The sequence below is a fragment of the Sabethes cyaneus genome, chromosome 3, assembly GCF_943734655.1.
Source record: "Sabethes cyaneus chromosome 3, idSabCyanKW18_F2, whole genome shotgun sequence".
Taxonomy (NCBI): domain Eukaryota; kingdom Metazoa; phylum Arthropoda; class Insecta; order Diptera; family Culicidae; genus Sabethes; species Sabethes cyaneus.
The window spans coordinates 58,013,080-58,037,995 of record NC_071355.1 but is presented as its reverse complement, the minus strand read 5'-3'; positions in this window follow the sequence as shown (position 1 = coordinate 58,037,995).

Below are 24,916 nucleotides of genomic sequence, written 5' to 3'. Positions count from 1 at the left end.
TCAATTCATGTAATTGTTATACCTCCAGGCACAAAGTGTCAAGCTTCCACAGAGCGTAATAATTTAATCCCCTAACGGGAAACTCACAGAAAAATGTTGAAATCAATAATTTCGTTCTAGATGTCCTTCTTCTTAAAAAGTAAAAAAAGAGAATAGGTATTCGCGCAATAATTTTTTTTCGGAATTTTTTTGAATTCTTGTTTTTGAATTATGATTACTCTTGATCGCATGGTCAGTATGTTGTTATATGTCAAGAAATCTGTTCTGAACGCATTTTTCATATTTTCAATTCAAAGTATGCACCTTTTATGCAATTTATCATTGTAAATATGCGCCTTTTATCATTGGCGTAACTAGGGGGGGGCTAGGGGAGGCTAAGCCCCCCCTAGGAGACATTTAGCCCCCCCTAGAAAAATTAAGCTGAATTTTTAAATTTAAGAAAAAACTATAGTTAGATAACTTTACATAATAAAAACTTGACAGTAATTTTTATATGCATCACAACTTAAAGTTCCCATGCATCAATGTACATTTAATTTTAATATGTCAAGGAAATAAAATGGTCGAAAAAATGCCGGGGGCTATAGCCCCCCCTAGAAATGGGCGCTAATTCCGCCAATGCCTTTTATGCAATTACACCATCTGTTGTACACGACCGTAAGTAGTGCAACAACGGCACACTCGAAAAAAATACAATTTGACTTTCATCCGTAATACTTCGATGCATATCCTTTAGCTCATTCGTTTTATAAGATCATTACCGGAGCGTAATGTTAACGGGAAATTAGCGGTCATGAACTTTTCGTCGGAGAGCACAATTTCGGAAGCAGTTTTTGGGCCCAAAAGCGGGGTTCAGTTTATGAAAATGTATTCACTGCATTCTTCTTGCCCATCTGAACACAGCGAATATATTTTCATGAACAGAATTTTTGTTTCAAACAAAAAAACTGCTCCCGAAATTGGCATTCCGGTGAGTTGCGAAGCCGAAACTCTTGACCCACAGAGCGTTGCCAACCGGTTTTTACGAAAATCTGGAAAACGAGAATAAAAATGTCTGGCACAAATCCGGCTGCCATTTGGTATAATGGAAGATAATGCTTGAATAACATCTTTTTTTGTCTGATTAGGCATCAAAACGTCTGGAAAATCCAGACAAATCTGGAAGGTTGGCAACGCGGCCACAGTGGGTGTCGTAAAATTATCGACATTCTTCTTCTTCTTCTTCAGCATAGAGCCGGGGTGGCTCGTGCTGTTTCAAGCACTCGTCTCCATTTAACTCGGTCTTAGGCCACTCGTCGCCAATTTCCTAGTCGTCTCAGAAGTCGCAAATCGCTATCGACCTGGTCGAGCTATCGTGCACGTTGGGCCATCCTATTCCTGGTGCTGGTGGGGTTGTTGAAGAGGACTATTTTCGTCTCACATTCGTCCGGCATCCTTACGACGTGTCCGGCCCACCGTAGCCTGCTAACTTTCGCTAGATGTACGATGGAAGTCTCCCCAACAGTGCCTGTAGCTCGTGATTCATACGCCTCCGCCACTCTCCGCTTTCAGTTTGTACTCCACCAAATATCGTCCGCAGTATTTTCCACTCGAACACGGCAAGGGCGCGTATGTCCTCCGTGAGCAGCGTCACGGCTTCAAGTTCATAAAGAACTACCGGTCTAATAAGGGTTTTGTACATCGTTAGCTTCGTGCGGCGGCGTACGGTATCTGATCGTAGCGTTTTACGAAGGGCAAAGTAGGCCCGATTTCCCGCTTGGATGCGCCGCTGGATCTCCTTACTAGTGTTGTTGTCCGCGGTCACCAGCGATTCCAAATACACGAACTCCTCTACCAATTCTAGTTCGTCGACGTCAACGGTTACCGTCCGTGAGAGCCGCGCGTTTGTTTCCTTTGAGCCTCTTCCTTTCATGTAATTGGTCTTCGACGCATTTATTTTTAACCCAATTCTCCTAGACTCCGCTTTCAGTCTAGCGTAGATTGCCTCCGCCGTCGCAAAGTTCCTGGCTATGGTATCGAAGTCATCTGCAAAGCCTAGAAGTTGGCTACCCTTGGTAAAAATCATGCCTCTCGTTTCGATGCCCGCTCGTCGTCACCCCCCCAAGAGCGATGTTGAACAGCATGCAGGATAAACCGTCACCTTGTCTCAACCCTCGCCGCGTCTCGAAGGGACTCGAAAGTGTCCCAGAGATGCGTACGAAACACATCACCCGATCCAATGTAGCTCTGATCAGTCGCGTCAGTTTGCCCGGAAAACCGTGCTCGTGCATTATCTGCTTTGAAATCAATCAAGATGTGATGCGTGGGAACGTTGTACTCCCCTGATGCGATGAAACCCGCCTGATAATTCCCTACGAAACCTTGTGCTATCGGTGATAACCGGCGTAACAGGATCTGGGAGACTACCTTGTAGGCGGCGTTTACCAGCGTAATACCGCGATAGTTGCAGCAGTCTAGCCGAACACCCTTTTTATAAATGGGACAAACCACTCCTTCCATCCATTCCTCCGGTAGCTTTTCCTCCTCCCAAATTCTCGGAATAACCCAGTGTAGAGGCTTTGCTGGTGTTTCTCCGCCATGTTTATAAAGCTCTGCTGGTAGGCGGTCCTTCCCAGCGGCTTTATTGATCTTCAACAGCCTGATTTCTCGTTTGACTTCTTGGAGATTAGGTGCTAGGACATTACTATTTTCCACGGGCGCTCCTAGGTTAATTTCCGTTCCGCCTCCTTCTGCGACTTCGCCATTGAGGTGTTCATCGAAGAACTGCTTCCACCTGTCGACCACCTCACGCTCGTTTGTGATTAGATTCCCTCCCTCGTTCCTACACATATCAGGTTTCGGTGTCTAGTCCTTCAGAGTTTAGTTCAGCTTCTCATAAAACTTGCGCGTGTCATTAGCTCGGAATAGTTGTTCTAATTCTTCACGGTCTCTGTCCTCCTTTTGGCGCTTTTTCCTTCTCAGCATCGTGGTCAACTGGTTCCTAGCTTGTCGGTATTTGGCCAGGTTCTCTTTAGTGGCAATACTTAGACAATTCTTTCAAGCAGTTTTTTCCCCTTCACGGCTTGTTGGCATTCTCCATCAAACCAATCATTTTGTGTACTCCGTGGCTCAATACCTAGTGCCACGGTAGCGGCCTCTCCGATGGCCTAGCGTATTATGCCCTAACCGTCTTCGAGGTTTGCAGTACCTAACTCCTCGGAAGAATGCAGTGCCTCATTCAGTATTCGTGCGTAGTTCTCGGCAGCTTACGGGTAATCTAGCTGCCTGCTGTTCAGCCGAGGAGGGCGGCTTTGACGTGTCCGGTATACGGTAGACACCTTTGAGCGCACATGTACTGCTACTAGGTAATGGTCAGAATCAATATCCGTACCCCGCTGGGAGCGCACGTTTGTGATGTTAGAGAAAAACCAGCCCTCTATGAGAACATGGTCAATTTGGTTCATTGTACGTGGGTCAGGGGCTGGCAAAGGGTGAACATGTGCATTCCATAACATCTGTTCATTAACTTCTATTCCTACCTCCACGAGGTGCCGGCTGGGGTACGCAACTTCGGTTGTCGTATGCTAACAGGAAAGGGGGCACAGTGGCTCCCGCCCACATTAAGATGGCAGCCCCATCAGCGGGATAAGGACCTTAGGTTAACAGCCTACTGTACCAGAACACACAAAAAGTTAATGAAAATGAAAGAAGAAATCTCTCCGGATTATTGGCAACGACCTTTAGCATGAAAACACGGACACGAATCGGAACATGGAATATACTGACCCTTGCTCAGCAGGGCAAGCTGGCTCAACTTGCAAGGGAAGCTAGCCGCCTGAAGCTTGAAATCCTGGGGCTGAGCGAGGTCCGCTGGCCGGGTACTGGCGAACACAGGATCATCCGGGCAAGTCTTGCTCTACTCTGGCATACGAGGTGAAAATGCTACTCGAGAAAGAGGAGTTGGATTCCTACTGAGCCCAGGGGCACGTGCGGCCCTGATGAAGTGGGAACCAATAAATGAGCGAATAATCGTTGCCAGATTTAGAACACGGGTTAGGAACCTTACGGCAATCCAGTGCTATGCGCCAACAGATGCTGCCGACCTGCAGGAGAAAGAGAGCTTTTACAGCCAGCTGAACAGCGTGGTTGAGAAAATCCCGAAGGGGGACATCCAAATTCACATGGGCGACTTCAACGCGAAGATTGGCTCAAACAACGCGGACCTTGAACGCGTCATGGGACGCCATGGCCTAGGAGAGATGAGCGAAAACGGGGAGCTGTTTACAGAATTCTGTGGTAATAACGACATGGTCATTGGTGGATCGCTCTTCCCCCATAGACCAGTACATAAAGTCACGTAGGTTTCCCGCGACGGCCGAACAGAAAACCAAATCGACCACATCTGCATCAGCCGGAAATGGAGAAGGAGCCTTCTTGATGTACGCAACAAACGCAGCGCTGACATTGCATCCGACCATCATCTTGTTATCGCTGAGATACGTCTGCGCGTCGCACGTGTCCAACGACGGGAGGAGAAAGTTGGGTGCCGCTACGACGTCCGCCGATTGGAGAATCCTGAGGTGAAAAGGGCCTTTGTTGAACAACTTGAATCTCGAGCCTCGGAGTTGCCATCTGGTGGAACCGTCGAAGAGCAATGGACCGGCATCAAGAACGCCTTCATCACGACCAGTGATGAAACCCTCGGCAAAGCGCGTAGTGGGCGGAGGGAGTGGATTTCGGATAAAACTTGGAGGAAGATCGACGAGCGGAGAGAGGCGAAAGCCGGCATTGAGCGAGCGCGGACCAGATCGGCTAAGACAGCTGCCCGTCAACGATACGCCGAACTGGAGAGGGCTGTTAAACGTGCTTGTAGGCGGGACAAGAGAGCCTGGACTAACTCCCTAGCCGAACAAGGAGAAACCGCCGCCGCCAATGGTGATATCCGTTTGTTGTACGATATTTCTCGCCGCCTTAGTGGTGCCAGGATGAATACAAAGATGCCGCTAAAGGACAGAGCTGGTCAGCTATTGACTGACCGTACAGAACAGCTTAAGCGATGGACTGAACATTTTGAACAACTCTTCCGAGTTTCAAATGTCAGAGACCAACAAAACCAGCAGCGTACGACGCCTACAGTTCGTCGAATAAATCGCGTGAACTCGGAGGCGCCATCGCTGGATGAAATTGTAGCAGCCATCAAGAGTATGAAATCCAATAGAGCGCCAGGGATAGATCGTATTTCAGCCGAAATGCTCAAAGCTGACCCATCTTTATCAGCCCAGATGATGCATCAGCTTTTCAGCAATATTTGGGAAACCGCAACTTTTCCGGTGGACTGGATGCAGGGCATATTGGTCAAAGTCCCTAAGAAAGGAGACCTAACGGAATGCGGTGACTGGCGTGGCATCACGTTGCTCTGTATTACTCTCAAAGTACTCTGTAAGGTAATCCTCAACCGGATCCAGGAGAAGATCGACGCTACTCTCCGGTGGCAGCAAGCTGGATTCCGTGCTGGCCGATCATGTGTAGACCATATCACAACGCTCCGCATTATATTGGAGCAGATCAACGAATTCCAGGACTCTCTTCTGCTGGTGTTCGTTGACTTCGAAAAGGCGTTCGACCGACTCAATCACGAAAACATCTGGGGCGCACTTAGGCGTAGAGGAGTTCCAGATAAGCTAGTCCATCTCATCGAGGCTCAGTACGAGGCGTTCTCGTGCAAGGTTTTGCACGACGGCGTCTTGTCCGATCCCATAAGGGTTACTGCTGGCGTGAGATAGGGCTGCATTTTATCACCGCTTCTGTTTCTCATCGTTATGGATGAGATATTAGTTGGAGCAATTGACAGTAGACCAAATCGAGGATTGCCTTGGAATCCTCTAACAATGGAGTAGCTAAATGACCTCGACCTAGCCGACGACATTGTCTTGCTCGCACAACACCGAAACGATATGCAGAGCAAGTTAGACGACCTCTCCGAGAGCTCCCAGGCAGCAGGTCTCACAGTCAATGTAGCGAAAACTAAGTCTATGGTAGTGAACACTGACAATTCCACCAACTTTACAGTAGCGGGACAACAAGTTGAGCAGGTAGCCGTCTTTCAATATCTTGGTAGCCAAACAACGCCCGATGGTGGTACCAAGACTGATATAGCCACACGGATCAGGAAGGCCAGGGGTGCCTTTGCAGGTCTGCGAAACATTTGGCGCTCAAACCAGATCACTCTACGTATGAAAACCCGAATCTTTAATTCAAACGTTAAATCCGTACTGCTGTATGCCTGCGAAACGTGGTGCGTCTCAGCGGAGACAACGCAAAAACTGCAGGTATTCATTAACCGGTGCCTGCGATATATTATTCGTGCCTGGTGGCCTGATAATTGGATATCCAATGAAGAACTCCATCGTCGGTGTCATCAACGGCCGATAACCACAGAAATTCGTGAGCGTAGGTGGAAGTGGATCAGACACACCTTGAGGGAAGGAGCGAACGAGGTTTGCAGAGCAGCACTCGACTGGAATCCACAAGGACAGCGTAGAAGAGGCAGACCCAGAGGCTCATGGAGACGGAGCTTAGCCAACGACATCCGGGCTGTAGACGAGAACCTGTCCTGACGACAGGTAAAAGCCATGGCGGGTAACCGTCAGCAATGGAGATCTCTGATTTCATCCCTTTGTTCTGCCGGACCGGCGGACATGGACACATAAGTAAGTAAGTAAGTACGTGGGTCAGGTGATCTCCAGGTGGCTTTGTGGATATCCTTGCGCGGGAAAAAGGTGCTTCGGATCACCAGGCCCCGGGAAGCTGCAAAGTTTATACATAGTTGGCCGTTATCGTACGTGTCGGTGTGCAGGCTATGGGGTCCTGCCACCGGTCTATACATTTCTTTCCTACCGACCTGGGCGTTCATATCCCCGATGACGATCTTGATGTCCCGTGACGAGCAGCTGTCGTACGTTGCCTCCAGCCTCGCGTAGAACGCTTCTTTCTCATCGTCGGGTCTACCTTCGTGCGGGCAGTGCACGTTAATGATGCTATAATTGAAGAAACGGCCCTTTATCCTCAATACACGCATTCTCTCGTTGATCGCCTTCTAATCTATCACGCGATCCTGCATTCCACCCAACACTACAAAGCCCGTTCCCAGCTCGTTGGTAGTGCCACCGCTCTGGTACCTTCTCTCTTTTGCGACAGATTTCCTGCAGAGCAACGATGCCGAGTTTGCGGGGTTCAAGCTATTGAATCAGCACCCGCTCGCAATCTGTGAAATTTAGCGATCTGCAGTTCCAAGTACCGAGGCTCCATTTGTCGTTCTTGTTCCGTCGCCTAGGTCGATGCCGAATATTCTGCTCTGAATTTGCTTGAATTTTGTAAGTGTGATTTAATTTAGGTGTGTAGCCGTACTGGGGCAACACTACCGAGTTTCGCGATGGGGCTGCCATCTTATAGTGCCGAGACTTACTATACCTCCTTCCCGGTTAGTATATGATCTTAGTTTCTACCGGGGTTGGTAACCCGATCTCTGCTAAGGTTGCCCTTATTCCGCCTGGTACCACGAGGAGGTCGGGATGGGAATTGCTGGATAGGAGGCTAACGTCCGCTGTAGGGTCCATATTCCGCATTATCCAACCATTTACCAAAATTATCGACATTCGATTATTTATTAACACTGTTAATTTGAACTATACTCAGGGATTTGCGTTGTTAAACAATAGTAAAGAATATCAATAGCTACAAGGGTTTTTCGGAAAGTTCCAAAGGCAAAAACTTATAAATCATGCCAAATATTTGTAGTTTATTGTGATTTTTTCAACGTCTTCGGTGCAAGTTAGCCCAAGATTGACCCAATCAGTCCCCCGAGACCACCGACTATGGTGCCAGCGGCGGAACCGGCGGTCGCTACCGTCGTACCGACGATCGTGGCCAATGTTCCGGTTACATTCTGTACCGCTCCATTGAGTGCGGTGGTCAAATTCTGTACGCTGGTCACGAAGGTACTGTTGGCAGCGGAACTATTGTTAGCGGCACAAGACAAAGTTGCATTTAGTTGCAGGATAAGCGCCTGTAGGTTTCCGACAGCAATCTGTAGTTGAGTTTGCAACGCTGCAGAAATGTTGGTCAGAGCGGTATTCGCTAGTTTATTCAACGTAGCCGAAGCTAAAATTAGCGCATTGTTGGCATTCTGCAGCGTGTTGTTAAGAACAGTTCCGGCATTTCTACTGAGATTAGCAATGATGCCAGCTAATGTACCGATTGTGCTGTTGACTTGCGTTTGTACATTACCGAGGAGAGTGGTGAAGGTTGAAATAAACGTGTTGATGACATTACCGAACAGCGAAAGAAGTCCTGGCAGTAGCTGAGGTTGTGGTGCTGCTAGTGACAGCTGTTGGAAAATTTGGCGTTAATTATCGCATATGGCATATCTACTCGTTAGAAAGTACTTACAGCCACGAAACCAAAACAAAGTCCAAAGAATAGTGCGAATTTCATTTTTACTTCAATGCTTTCCTGTTTCTCGCCTCGAACTGATAATTTTTGGTTCAATTGAACCGCCTTTATATATCATCGAAAATTGTTAAGCGGATCCCAAAATTTCGTAACAATAATCTGTTCTGTTTAATCTGCTCTGGATGTGAAACCAATGAGCAGTGTCCGTGTTGACTCAAGTGTTTTTTTCTTGGACGTAAATTCATAACATGCGTAAGCGAGTGCTTATGATATGTAAAGAATTATTGTCTGATCGCTGTCCGTACTGTTGTTTATAGGCAATATGAACAAAATTTCAGCTTTCACGTAATGTTATCCAGGTTTTGCCGAAAATTCGATACGTATTATGAGAGCACACAGTAAGTCTTTGTACATTTGGAGCAGGATGTGATTATACAGTAAAGTCATCGTTTCAATGGATTACACTTCTATCGAAATGTCCAAACGTTCAAAGAATTGAAACAACTAAGCAAACTCTAAGGATAGTGAAAAACGCTTGTAGCTTTAGTATCAGATTTCTTTTAGTCCTTTCATCTTTTAATTCATCTGACATCAAACGAATCGTAAATTGTGTTTACTTGCTTTTCCTGTACGGGCTGCAGAAGTATATCTACAGATAAATCTAGTTATGTTGGTTAGTTGATAAATTTTTCAATCTGATAAAATCGACTTGTAATGATTTATAATAGTGGTATCAGATCCTTTCAAGTAACATCGAATTATTCTTTTGTTCAATTAACGTCCACATACATATACATATTTGCGAAAGAGTAATTTGAGGAAACCGGTCTAACAATTTCCGCCGGTATCTTTTACAAATGCTTGATCAAATATTAATCTGGGGTTTGAAAGGCAAAAGGAAGTAGACTCGTGGTATATAATTAGTGAGAATATTTAATTACATCTTCATTAGCAATTCACTCTATCTTGATAAACATAGTAGGTACGTATGCCAAGCTTCCACAGCGTGTAATAATTTAATAGCGTGTCGCAATTGGGTAAACTCAGGGCCGGTTGAGTTTGCCTTATTATTTTCCGCTAAAGCATTAAAAAAGGAATTAGAATGCTAAAGCATATTGCTTTTGTATCAGATCTCTCATAGAGTTTACTATAACAGAATGGCTGTATCAATAAATTCCTCGAAAAAAGTATTACCGAGATTCAAAAGTGCTTCGATTTTGTTCAAAACTCATGTGCTTGTTCGTTTACTGAAAATTTCAGACTCATGAATTTTTATTTGATGATTAAGAAACACCGTTGTAAGCTAGGGTGGTTCTAAACATCACAATTTTCCTATTCTTTTTATAAAATTCATAACTTTTGAATCACTAAACCGATTTCAATGACTTTGATGTCAAATGGAATGTATTTTAATTAACTTTTCACGAAAAAAATTGGATTTCAGCTTAATCTTTTAGAAACTGGCAAAATATCAAAATAATATATTTTTTTTTAAAGTTTCACGGCTTGAGGACCACAGTTCTGGCTCCATTATACCTCAATATTCACTCTTTTTCCCGGAAAGTTAAGGTATTTTTACATAATATATCAAAAATTTAGAAATGCATCACTTTTTTCTTGATATGCAATAAAAAAACCAGATTTAATCCACCTAGTGGTGAAAGGAACCTTCGTTATACGGTCTTACTTGGTATTTGAGATAGAAATCGACACGTTTTCGGAACATAATTCATCTATTGGTTAACGTTGCGTAATGCGTTGGCTTACATAAAAATTTTGAAAATTGAATAAGTTTACAAATTTTGAACAAAATAGGAGCACTTTTAAATTTTGATAGATCCTTTTTTCATGAAATTGCTGAGTAAGGATAAATAAGTTGTTATTAATTTGAGTAAGTGCCAATAAAAGTAAGTTGTAAGAGGAAATCTTATTGTTTAACATATACATTGCCTAGTAAAGGTCTAGTTTATAGGTTTTTGAACTATGCATAATTTCCTGTAACGCCATTCTATTTGATTCACATCAATAGAGTTTTCTTGAATAATTTTCATCAATTTTTATTAACCTTCGGTTACTCACGCTGTTGTATTTTGTACAACACGTGTAGGTTTTTCAATGCCATATTGTTATAAGGTTACAAATCGTTGTTTAACTAACGAATATTCTTCAATAAACTTATTCTGAGCAAAATGTCATAATTATTCAATGCATTAATAAATTAAATTGTTGGGAAAATAGATCAGCATAAACCACCATCACAGAAACGAAACAATCAGCATGCGAGGTGTACCGCAATTGACCCCAAGTGGAATTTTCTCTCGTTTCTTCATATGGAAAAATGGTGTCTGTATGCAGCAAAACTAGCCAATGTAAAATGTTTAAAATGTATCCGTCTGCTGGTAGTCGAGTAATTCGTAGTCAAAATTAAGGTATTTTTTATAATCAAAGTTCTACAGTTCCTAAACAAGCAAACATAGAGGTATACTATAGTCAGCAAAGTTGTGTATTTTTATCATTTGTACAACTTTGTAATACAAGCAAAAGTCATACAACAATTACAAAAAGAGCAAAAATATAAAAACTGAGTTTACAAATTCATATACAATAAATAAGATTTTATTATCTTAGCTGCAGAGATGGAAGGTTACTGTCTCTAGCAAAATTTCTTGTAATGATATGCTCTATAACTTTGCAGAACACATCAATGTGTTATATTGACACTGAAGAAAAATATTTTTTTTTATTTCACTTTTAGGGGGATTAATCATAATTTAGATTCCACCAGACGATAGAGCTTTTAATTTCAAGAAACTATTCTAAAGTTTCGATAAACCTAAAACCAAGTTTTCCCAGTCAAACCTCTAGTGCGCACGTTTTGTTTGGTTTGGGGTTATAGTGCGTGCGAGTAACTGTGTTACAAAAGTTGGCGCGAGTGTTCGAGGGTTAATATCTTTTGACCGGTACAACCAATTCTTATGAAATTTTGCATATATATTCGTAGTGTCAAAACCTCTCGTTTGATATTAAAATAATTGAAATTAGGTAAATTATCTTGGTTAAAATCATTATAAATTATTGTTAATTTTGGTGTGGTGTATACGGTTGCTCATAACTTTCAAATTAAACGTCCAATCAAAAAACCATTCAATAGTGATTTATTAGCATATATTATCTTTCAAATGAGACTAATAGCGCATAAATCGGTTTGGCCATCTCTAAGAAACAGGCGATAATTATTACCTTGTCAAAACAGGTTTTTTAAGCATAACTTTTAAACTACTTGTTTGTTTTCAATTAAAAATTTCTGAATAATTTAGCTTTAATAAGGGCTTTCATTTGATACTAAGATCGTTGAAATCGGTCATGTAGTTCTAGAGAAACCCGTGTCACGTATTTTTCACATTTTTGCTTATAACTTTTAAACGAAACGTCGTGTCACGAAGCAACTCAATAGTGATCTACTAGACAATTTTACCTTTCAAACAAGAGTAATAGCGAACGATTCGGTTCAGCCATCTCTGAGAAACAGGCGATAGAAAAAATCATTACATACATACACACACACACAGACATTGCTCAAATCGTCGAACCCTATCGATTGGTATATGTGACTTGGCCCTCCGGGCCTCGGATCAATTTCGTGTTTTTCGACCAATTTTTAAACCTTTGTTATAGTATAACAAAGGTAAAAAGTATCAATGGTGTAATGGAGACGCGTGGTGTTATGTTTTCACCAATAAAATGGGTAGTTACGGTAAAAAGGAACTTTGGCCCTTTGCCAGAAATACCCATTTCATTGAAGGCATATATCGTATACATATATCATTGCTTATAGAGAACATTTCAAGTCGGTAAAGATCCTTGACTACGAGTTCGTAAAAATATGATTGGGAATTGCATTTGATGCTAATAAAGTTTCTTTTTTGAGCATCTTCAAAACTTTTTCCGATTTCAACATTTATTTTATCCTGACAGATACGCATTTCGCCTGCAACCTTCTTCTCTAGAAGCTTAGAGCTGCGTTGGATCGTGAAGGATTACCGGTTTGATAAGCGTTTTGTTATATCGTTAGCTCTATGTGGCGGCGAATACTTCTTGATCGAAACATTGCTGAGAAAAAAGTAGGCCCGACTTCCAGCTTGGATGCGTCGTTGAATTTTCTTATTCGTATTATTGTCGGCATGTTCCAAATATAGAAATCATCATACACTTCCAGTTCATTGCCGTCAATAATCTCTGCCCATGGGAGGCGAATGTTGCTTTCTTTGGAGCCCCTTCCTAACATATTTTTGGTTTTCATTGCATTCGTTTACAGCAAAATCCCCCTGCTCTCCATTTTTACTCTGACGTAGATGACCTCCGCGATCCCAAAGCAACTTTTAGTGGTGTTAAGGCCTTCTGTGAATGCTAGAAGTTGTGTACACATTTCGAAAAAATCCTGTATATTTACGGCTTTTGACATGTACATAAATCGAACATCGCAAATCATATAAAATTACGTGTTATTTAACAATATAAAATACCGTAGCGTGTGTTGCATACATTTAGGCTTATTTATTACAGACTAATCTCATATTTTTAGTCTTGACTTTGAAATGCAGTCATACATATAATTAATATTTTTTTGAACGCCCCCCCTCCTCACCTTTCCGCTCTTTCCCCTACCGTCCCCTCATCAATTGTAGAACCACCGTACAATTTGTGGTTCATACGCCTACGTCACTCTCCGCAATCCGTTAGTCTATCAGTCTTCAGTTGCCCGATTTCTCACTGGATCTCTTCGTGATTGGGAGCCGGGACGCTATTATCGTTTGTGGCACTCTCAGGTTAACTTTCGTTTCGCCTTATTGACGGTAAAGTGCGTTCTGTCTCGTCCGTCTTAGAGGACCAAAGCAACTAACTTCACAAAGGAAGGTAGAGACTTATCCAGCAAGCGCGCGTAATTTTCGGAAACTTGAAGGTTGTCTAATTGCCGAATGCTTAGCTGATGACTAGTTCTCTAGACAACTAACAATCCTTTGATTGGTACGGACTATTGTCAGGCTTAGGATCAAGTAAGAGCAGTCCACGTCTTTCGTAACACTCTACCTCATAAATGTCCGCCGCAAATAAAATCCGCTAATATGTGTTACTTTAGATGGCTCCCAAGATATTGTAGAAGAGATTATGTCAAGCTTTCGCATCCCACCTCCCATAAAGCAGTAGAGCCCACGTTTAAGCACAGAGAACAGACTAACAGGTTCAAAGAAAGTAATCGATTTTTTGTGTGTAAAGTGTGCCAGTCGCGCTCTCCAGAATACCTCTAGATAACCCGCAAGCTGCCGATAACTACACGCGAATACTGCATGAGGCACTGCATTTTTCCGAGGAGTTAGGTGCTGCAAACCTCGAAGACGATTGGGGCAGAACACCCTCGGCCATCGGAGAGGCCGCTAGGTATTGAACCTCGAAGTACACAAAATGATTGGTTTGATGGGGAACGCCAACAACCGGTGGAGGGGAAAAAACTGCTTGGAAAAATTATCTAAGTATTGCCACTAGAGAGAACCTCCAAATACCAACGAGCTAGGAACCAGTTGACCACGATCCTGAGGAGGAAAAAGCACCAAAAGGAGGATAGAGATCGTGAAGAATTAGAACTACTATTCAGAGCTAATGACACGCGCAAGTTTTATGAGAAAGTGAACTAAACTCGGAAGGGCTACACACCGAAACCTGACATGTGTAGGGACGAGGGAGGAAATCTAATCACAAACGAGCGTGAGGTGGTCGACAGATGGCAGCAGTTCTTCGATGAACACCTCAATAGCGAAGTCGCAGAAGAAGGCGGAACGGAAATTAACTTAGGAGCGCTCATGGAAGATAGTAATGTCCTTCCACCTGAATTCCAAGAAGTCAAACGAGAAATCGGGCTGCTGAAAACCAATAAAGCCGCTGGGAAGGACCACCTACCGGCAGAGCTTTATAAACATGGCGGAGAAACGCTAGCAAAGGCTCTACACTGGGTTATTTCGTAGATTTGGGAGGAGGAAAAGCTACCGGAGGAATGGATGGAAGAAGTGGTTTGTCCCATCTACAAAAAGGGTGATCGGCTAGACTGCTACAACTATCGCTGTATAACGCTGGTAAACGCCGCCTACAAGGCAATCTTTCAGATCCTGTTACGCCGGTTGTCACCGATGGCACAAGGTTTCATAGGGAATTATCAGTTGGGTTTCATTAGGGCTCGCGCAATTACGGACCAAATTTTTACTATTCGACAGATCTTGCAGAAATGTCGGGAGTATAACGTGCCCACGCATCACATCTTTATTGATTTCAAAGCAGCATACGATACAGTCGATCGAGACAAGCTATGGCAGATAATGCACGAACACGGTTTTCCGGACAAACTGACGCGACTAATCAGAGCTATATTGGATCGAGTGATGTGTTTCGCAAGCATTTCTGGGACGCTCTCGAGTCCCTTCGAGACGCGGCGAGGGTTGAGACAAGGTGACGGTCTATCCTGCATGCTGTTCAACATCGCTCTTGAGGGGGTGATCCGACGAGCGGGCATCGAAACGAGAGGCACGATTTTTACCAAGGGTAGCCAACTTCTAGGCTTTGCAGATGACTTCGATATCATAGCCAGCAATATTGCGACGGCGGAGGCAATCTACACCAGACTGAAAGCGGAGTCTAGGAGAATTGGGGTAAAAATAAATGCGTCGAAGACCAAATACATGAAAGGAAGAGGCTCAAAGGAAACAAACGTCTTCCACGGACGGTAACCGTTGACGGCGACGAACTAGAAGTGGTAGAGGAGTTCGTGTATTTGGGATCGCTGGTGACCACGAACAACAACACTAGTAAGGAGATCCAGCGGCGCACCCAAGCGGGAAATCGGGCCTACTTTGCCCTTCGTAAGACGCTACGATCAGGAAGCATATGCCGCCGCACGAAGCTAACAATGTACAAAACCCTTATTAGATCGGTAGTTCTTTATGGACTTGAAGCCGTGACGCTGCTCACGGAGGACATAAGGGCCCTCGCCGTGTTCGAGCGGAAACTGCTGCGGACGATATTTGGCGGAGCATAAACTGAAAGCGGAGAGTGGCGGACGCGTATGAATCACGAGTTACAGGCACAGCTTGGGGAGACTCCCATCGTACAGCTAGCGAAAGTTAGCAGGCTACGGTGGGCCGGACACGTCGTAAGGATGCCGGACGACAGTGCGACGAAAATAGTCCTCTTCAACAAGCCCACCGGCACCAGGAACAGGGGGGCCCAACGTGCACGATGGCTCGATCAGGTCGAAAGCGATTTGCGACTTCTGAGACGACAAGGAAATTGGCCACGAGTGGCCCAAGACCGAGTTGAATGGAGACGAGTGCTTGAAACAGCACGAGTCACCCCGGTTCTATGCTGAAGAAGAAGAAGAAGAAGGCACACGTTTGAAAATTTAACACACAAATCAACAAGATTTGATTCATAAATGAGTAAACCCTGAATCACTTACAAAAAGTGGAACAGACCAAAAATCTGATTAAACGGGCAGCAGTTTAAACCGTACCGTAAATATAGTTATATTTCATCATAATTTGCGCAAGTAGGGTACGGGAGGGTATTTTCAGCAGGTTTCTACATTCAGCCTGCCTTTTCTTTCGCTAATAAATATACTCTGCCGACATACAATTTTAATATCTTATAACTATTTTCTCAAGACTGAAAGTAACCTACTATTTTTTATTCAAAGAACGTCAAAACCATCTGTTCTTCCACTAGAATTAGGCCATAGGCCGAAAAAATAGATGCCATCGCTTAATGGGCTGGAAATACCCTCCCGTACCCTGCTACTCGATTTTGGATGCAATGGCACGCCCTTTCGAGCAAAATCTTAATCACTAAAGAGCTTCACCGTTGAACTCATAACAGCAGTAAGTATAACTTAAAATTGCGTATATTTTTTTGTTTAATTATAGTCAGCCCAAGCCGTTAATTGGGTCATTTGTGACTTCAGCGGAGTTAGGATTTGAATCAGGGTCCTCGGCGTGAGAAGCGTGAATGCTAACCACTACATCGGGATTTACCCCTAAATAGCGTTTAGAAAATGGCACATATTTTGAGTTGTTCCACTTTTTGTGAAAGCGAGATAAATTTTCTGAACATATAATTATGGATTTTTGAAATAAATGATGCTCTAGCAAATTTGAAAATTTTCCTTGGGTCTTTCTGGACTCGAATTTACAAGTCCACAAATCATGTGCCTGTATGATATTTACTGAAATTCTAAGACTTTTCCGCCTAAACTGGCATAATATGCCTGGCATATATTTTAGTTTAAAAGTACTTGACCTATAACTGGAGAACGGTTATTAAATGAAACTTTGGTCATCATGCGTAAATCTTTGTGTACCGTTTTAAACTTCAAACGGAAGGTGAGGTACGTAACCCAGTATACCCCTTCCTAGGTACGTTACTGGTGCCTATGCTATGGAGCGTTAAAATGCGGATCGAAGATAAATCAGAATTTTTCCATCTGCGCACAGACAGTTTTCCCGATATGTCCTTGCAGATTGAATTCCAAATCAAGCACTGCTGCTTGGGAGAGAAAGTGGATTTTCGAAAATGCTGATTGATAGTGATGAAATGGAATATGACGTTAGCTTCGTTTGCCGATGTGAATATGAAAATCAACAAATGACGTCAATCTAAACACGCCCAAACAGATGACAGGCTCGGGATTTTACTGTGTTTTTGGTTAGTTTACTCAACAAATAAAAAAATCTTGCTTTTTTATAATTGAAGTAGCCTTGTTTAAAAGTAATAATTGAGCATTTTTATTGTATTATAGTAATATGTTACGGCCTGAATAATACCCTTCATCAAAAACTTACAGGGCATATCATAAGATTAAAAAATTATGAGTCTACCAACCTTTTTCAACATATATTTAAATAGATGTGTCTAGGTCTTCAAGAAAAAGAAAATCACCTTCACTTCAAAATTTATGGACCAAAGTTCATTATAAGAGCAGTCATTTTATTTATGCTCTAAAAATAGTCCAAAATCATAAACTCGTGGACCGGAAACACCCGCTTCTTACCCCAATTTGTAACTACCGTACTGTCACCAATCAAGTCAACATCCCTAGTAACAACCCCCATGCTGAGTGGTCTAGGAGTGTGAAAAGTGGCTGAATCTTAGCCGAAGTGCAAACATATAAATTGATAAAGTTTATCGGTCTGGCCAAACCGGATTAACCACCGACAGTGAAGCTGCTCTTCGTGCTTGTTGGACTGTGAAAACCACTGTGAGGCACGCTTGACTGAGAGGTTGCGAAGCAGGGAGCCGGGTCAAAGTGACGGCACCACCGCCGCCGCCCGCTGTTGTTCGGTTGTTTATGTACCACACAGTTTTCAGTTTGGCGACGGCAGCGATAGGAAGCTCGACGAAAGTGGTTCAATTCACAAAAATGACAGAATGTAATTAGGAAACTTTTACTACCCCCTTTACCGCTGCGTGATTGAAATATAAGCCCCGAAATGTCATCACCCGGCAGCTCGATACTGCCGGTGATCACAGTTAACAACGAGCGACGGCAGAAAGCACCGTAAGATCAAAAACTTTTATTGGCAATCTTTTGCGCTATTGATTGGTGTTGGGGTGAAGCTCTATTGAGCGAGGGTACGTACTATTGAAGCACATAAAACCGTTGTGTCAATTTGTCTTTTTGCATTGTCATTATTGAAAAGTAGACCGCTTATGTATAAAAACAGTGTTTTCGAGAAATACGAAATCATGAAGTAGCATTATTACGAAACGCCTGTTGGTAAGACTCATCTCGCAATAAACTTTTTTCAGAAATTAAAAAAAATTCTGAGCTTTGGCGATAATTTTCATGTTTGTACTTATATATTAAATATCAAATGCATGATTTTTATGGAAAGGTCAAAATTTAGAAATACTTAGATATTTATTTATTTCCAGGTTGTATTTAAAATGGATTATAAAAGGTAGTTAGTTTTGGAGTGACAACAGCTCCTGGTGCTGGTCGATATGGACGATTTAGTGTCCACTAGCGCTAGAAGTAAGTTGTTGTCATTTCAAAACAGCTATCTTCATTGATCTATTCACTGTTGTAAAAGGAATTGCGAGTTTCAGTTGATATTCTATGGTTTCGGATTTAGTAAATCTGTGCTGATGAATTACTTTTATTTTGTTTGGTGAAATGCTTAAGTAACATGTATTCATTATTTTACGAAACAGTCAGTACATTACTTTTACCAAAATATGTCCCGGTATTTATCCACAATAAATGACCACGTTTGCATAAAGCTTCCACGGGCGGCTAACGACCAGTACCGTTGGAGTAGGTGCCCGGCTTCCAGCGCCACCAATTAGTAACTGAGCTTTGAAACTCTGGTGCGGTGCATCGGCCCACACTCGGATGTAGCTTACCCGAGTCGCTGGCTGAAATCATAAAGCAGAAAATTAACAGCGTCAAAGTTGTTGACCTCAGCCCTTTTCCAGTGGACAGTGAAAATTGCGCGTACATTATCCGGCGTGAACACAAACAGCCTTGTGACGGGAACCCAAAACCGTACCGATAGCGGAACCGTATTAACTGAGTCCACGAAGCAGAGAACGTCCCGGTTTGCTCGTTGACCCCAAACAAATTCACTCGAAATCTGCTGACCGCTAACGAGCGACAATTGTGCCGGCTGATCGAGCAGCTGCACCAGAATGCCGCACGCAAAAATAATAGTCAAACGATGCAGAATGACTTGGTTCATTGAAATATGCAGCCGCCGCTGGATGGCGAAACTTAGCAAATGATGCAAATGGTTGATGGTCGTTCCGGGTGCGACCGAAAGCTGCACAGCAGCTGGATAATGCCACACAGGGTAGTGGGTCCTATATTTGGCGCCGGGTGGTGGGTTCAGTAGTGTTTTACCGGGCTTTAGAAATTTATTCTGCTCACAGAATGTTGCCCTGTTTTGGAGAAGTTGAAAGACATTTAATTTATTTTATCATGCTTGTACAGTTTGTTTTTGTAAATTATGATAGTATTGTACTTGCACTAATTCCAAAAAGCCAACCACGAAATTTTCATTTCCGTATTATTTTTCTAGACTTTAAGTTTAAAAAATATTTTTTTCTTTTTTCCCTTAGCTTTTGCAATAGTTGGTACAATTATTTGACCAATAAATTTATTAGCGTTGAAAAAGCGTAGTTTGCATGAATCTTTTGCAACTCATTTTTGTACGGGACAGATAATTATTTAGTAAATCATTTATTTTTTTCAACTTTTTCTGTCGCTGAAAGTATTTACCTCCTTTAAGAGATTAATTAATTTGTTTTAACAAACAACTTTTGAGTACTGATACAAATACTTTTAATACTTCACTTGCAGCTCTGTTGATCATTATCAAGTCAATTAAGAGTCAACAAGTTAACTAAAAATATCTTCTCGTACTCTACGCTTGGGTAAAAGTTCACGTTAATGTAGGAGAAAGATGTCGGGCAAGAATGTGGTCGGTATTAAGTGAAAGCATGTGGATTGATGTAAATCCGTTTCACACACTTTTCGTGCATACACATATAATCTCCGAAGTATTTTAAAGTGATAAACCGATTCACAGCGGTTGATAATCCACTTTTTCAATTGTGCTTTGCCCTCAGAATGTTCCAAAATACAAATGCGTTACATAGCAAATTTATTTAGGGGCCCTTTATTGCGAAATTATTTGTTTATTTTTTTATTCAATACTTGCAGAGCAACATACAATCTTACAATTTACTGCAATTGGATTAGATTCAGCCTAAATTTAATTAAGGGACATGAACGACTGAAAATTTTGAAAAAATCATAATTTATACAAGGGTGTCCCACATCAAATTGCACCACGGAAGAAATGCTATAGAACATTAGCTAGTTTGCCGATCCTTTCCAAACTTTCAGACAATAAAATATGACCCATTAGCAAACTTTTGGCATATTAATTTCAGTTAACTTCAATACCATAACCGCATGCTCGTACCTTACGCTCAACTCCACTCATAAGGTTCTGTACATCATTTGGCTGCAGTTTCTTCTGCACGGAAATCCACTTTTTCTTCAAGTCTTCCTCAGATTTTAACTCCTTAGGATACTTCCGTAGTGCTTGGTTCATAATAGCTCAGTATTTTTCGATGGGCCTTAGTTCGGTGCGTTTGGGGGCTTCATGTCCTTAGCTACGAAATCCATGGAATGGCATCCATGGAATAGTGGAACGAAGCTAGTTCCGGCCAAAAGACCGTAGGATCCTCGTGTTGCTTCAACAGAAAAAGCAGACGCTTCTGTAGACACTCCTTGATGTAGCTCTGCCCGTTTGCCGTCCCGGTAGTCATGAAAGGCGCACTCCGTTTGCCACATGAGCAGATCACTGCCAAATCATGTATTTCTCGGCAGCTTGACGTAATCATCCATGATGAGACAATGAGGCTTCGTCAGCATCTCGATGTACAGTTTCCGGACCCATTACATCGTATTTGGCCGTTCGTCACAATTTGGAGCCTTATGCACTTTGTACGTATGCAGTCCCGGTCCCGGTCTTTGGCGCTCTGAACGAAAGACTTGGACAGATTCAACTTTTTGGGCAAATCCCTAACCGAAGCATTGGGATTCCGCCTAAACGCTTCCATGCAACGCTTGCGATCTTGATCACTAATAGAACATCCATTCTGACCGCATTTCGCCTTCCGTTCGATGCTTAGAGTTTCTCAGTAACGTTTAATCACACGACTCACCGTTGACTGCACGATTCCGAGTTGTTTCCCGATGACCCGATGAGAGAGTTAAGGATTTTCCAGGTGCTTGCGCAAAATAAATTCGTGACGTTGCTTTTCGGATGACGCCATTTTTTCCAATTTTCGAAAAATTGACCGCAATAAAAGTACAGTGTAAACAATATATTCTAAGCTTCTACCCAAATTTTCAAGAGAAAATACCCAATGGGTAATTTTCTACAGCGTTTCTTCGGTGGTGCAATTTGATGCGAGACACCCTTTATTTCAGGTTTCGATTCTATAGAATTTTCCGCGAATTTTGATACAAATTTTGCGATAATCACACCACGGAAAGTGGATGAAAAACGATCATACACATCAGCACCGCGGAACAAACTCGATGTAAGAAAATGGCGGTCCTGTAAAAATACGATTTTCAAATTTTATGTACCTTTTTCTAGCAAACTAATCAACGTATTGCAACAAACTCTTTTTGCTTCGTTTGCAGGAGTTTGAAAAAGATGCTGCTCTCCGTTAAGAATAATTTTCAATAAATCGTTATCGCGAAAGTATGTTCCCAGCAAGTTGGCAAAAAAGTGTGATGTTTCTGGTCTTCAAAAAGGCCAATAAGCGGAATATTGCAAACTGCCGAAGTATAACTTCTCAGTGCGCTACCTTGAAATATTAATAGTGAACGTTATGTTACACGAAGCAAAATTCTATACCTATATCCACCGATCAACATAGCTTGTTCCCAGATAGATCGAAAACTACTAATTTGGCTCAGTTTACCTCAAACCGTATGGAAAACGACGCTCAAGTAAATACCATCTTTACAGATATTGAGGCTGCATTTAACCAAAACGATTATTCCATTCTAGTGGCGAAGTTTGCTCATGCCTGTCTAAGCGTCCTCTCACTGTGAATATCGGAAATAATGAATCATATAACTTCGTCAGCACATCAGGTACTTCCTCAAGGAAGCAATCTCGGACCGCTGCTATTCTCTACATTTTTAAGCGATCATCCCGCTAGGATGCAGTCTACTATAGGCGGATGACCTCAAACTATTTGTTGTAATGCAATCCATAGCAGACTGTGTTGAACTCCAAAAATATCTCGATGATTGTGTGAATGGTACTCCTATAACCAGCTCTACCCCAGTATAGCTAAATGCTACGTAATCTTGCAAATAAACGTGAATTTTATGGGATAACACTATTTCTGGTCACTCACTTGCAGGAGTGTCAACTTTTACGGTTACGGTTGGACTCTTGGATGTCCTTCACCGATTACTTACTTATCCTGGTGCGACGTCCTTTAGGTTTTCACCAGCATGATAATGTTCCGCCAACAAATTCGGTCCGTGGCTGTCAGTCTCCAATTTCTTGAATATACTACACTTTCCAGGTCTTGCTCCACTTGATCTAATCAGTGACGTTACATTGCACACCTCTGCGTCTGGTACCATCCGGATTCGAGACGAACACCAGTTTTACGGGGTTGTTGTCCGCCATTCTCACAACATGTCTCGTCTATTGTCCCCTTTAGCTTTAGGAACTAGGTGCGTTGCCAATGTGTCCATGCCCAGCAGCTTACACCTATGTTTGTATAGAGGAAGTTTGACTGCATCCGTCCTGGGCAGATCCCGAACGCGTACCTGATGAACCTTTTTTGTTTTGATTTGATCCGTGCAGTCCAAAGGACAGTACAAGGGCTCCAAACAACAGTTGCCGTTTCCAGTGACAAGCATACAAGTGCATAATACAAAGCTCTCAGGCAGTATGGATGACGTAACTTTTTGCAATTCTCCTTCTGAATCTCAAATTCTTGTTTACTTTGAAAATGATGTTGCTGTAGTGGTCCTGGAATATAAGTTCGGTATCCAATAGAACACCAAGATCCTTGACGACCATTACGCGTTGAATATGGCTCTTTATGAAATAATTGTATTGGTTTGGAGCCTTCTTTCGGCTATAACTGATTGCGGAGCACTTGACAACGCTGATGCTGAGTCGGTTTCATACACACCAAACATCAAACATGTCGATCAGCTTTTGTAATTCGATAGAATCAGCAACTGAGCCATCTGCAAGGTAGCTTTTTATCAGCGTACACGATTCTGTATCTTAGAGGATGTATCATGCAAACATCGTTGTAACACAGCAAAAATAGCACGGGTCCGAAGTTGCTGCCCCGAGGAACGCCTGAGGTACTCCGGATTCAGTGTTCCCAAGGTTCACAGAAAGACAGTGGCTTCCAAGAAAGGATTTCAAGCAATGTGTAGTTAGCAGTATGAAGTAGTTAACGCGATCGAACGCAGCATTGATGTCGGATTACACCGTGTCGACTTGTGCTTCACCTTTCATATGTTGTAGACAAAATGAGCTGAACTCCACCAGATTTGTGCTAATCGATTGACCAGGAAAAAAATCATGCAGATCAGTTGAGATGGATTGCGCAACACCTCTGTACAACACGGCCACCGGTAAGGATCTCTAATAATTTCGAGCCAGCACCATCGTTTTGGTTTTCTTTTTTGGGCACAGGACAAATACAGGATCTTTCCCAGCATACGAAAAATGTTAATATAGATAGGTTAATAATAAACTGTAGAGGTTTGAAAAGAGTATATACGCAATTCTTCAGTATAAACTTCAACTTCATTTGGCGTGAAACTGCCTAGGTAACCGTGGGTGTTCTTCAATAAGCATCACTATTGCCTCGCTCGCATACACCTTTTCCCACCTATACATGTAATGTACACTCAGTCAACTTTTGTCTGGAGGGGTGCGCTGTTGCTTCTGTGGATTACCTACGAATGGCCGAAACACAAGGCCGAATCACGAACGGCCGAATCACAAACGGCCGTATTACGAATGGCCAAATCACAAAAGGCTGAAACACGAATAGCCGAACGTCATACTCGGCCGAAAATAATCACACAATGTTGGGTATATGCTGTCGTTACTCGCTGCGCTCGTTCGGACTTAACTGAGGGATAATTTCTACTAGTCAGTAAACCTAGGAAAATGCATGCACCTAAATAGTGTCTGCGGGGGGAGGGGGGCTGCGCTTTCGACGGCGGGTCACCGACGCACACTCGTGGCCTGCGGCCGTCTGGTCTTGCATCATCTAGGAAACATTTGCTACTGACACGATAAATAGGCCTCGCACCCTATAATAAACGTAAATCATTTTCGGTCGAATATGACGTTCGGCCATTTGTCTTTCAGCCTTTTGTGATTCAGCCATTCGTGATTCGGCCATTTGTGATTCGGCCGTTCTTGATTCGGCCATTAGATATATTATGCCATTTGTTGTTTCGGCCATTTGTGTTTCGGCCATTCGTAGGTAATCTGAAACAACTCTCAATCAACTATACTATATCTACCAAAATAAAAAATAAGACGCAGAGTATGTCTTGTTTTTCTGAAACTAAGGTACAGAATATTACGAAAAGCTTTTTTCCTTCACCTATTAATGACGCTGATCATCACCGAGCTGTGAGTGGAACAAAAGGCAATAGTGGGGAAAAATTTAATGGTTTATCAGGGTTCAAATTCGCGAAGAGAAATAGATGAAAAAAATTATTCAAAACGTGTACCGTCTCACAAAATTAGTAATAAAAAATTTGTTGATTTAGGCATTCCGGGAAAATTCGGCCTTTCGTGATTTGGCCATTCATGATTCGGCCTTTCGAGATTCGGCTTTTCGTGATTTGGCCTTCTGT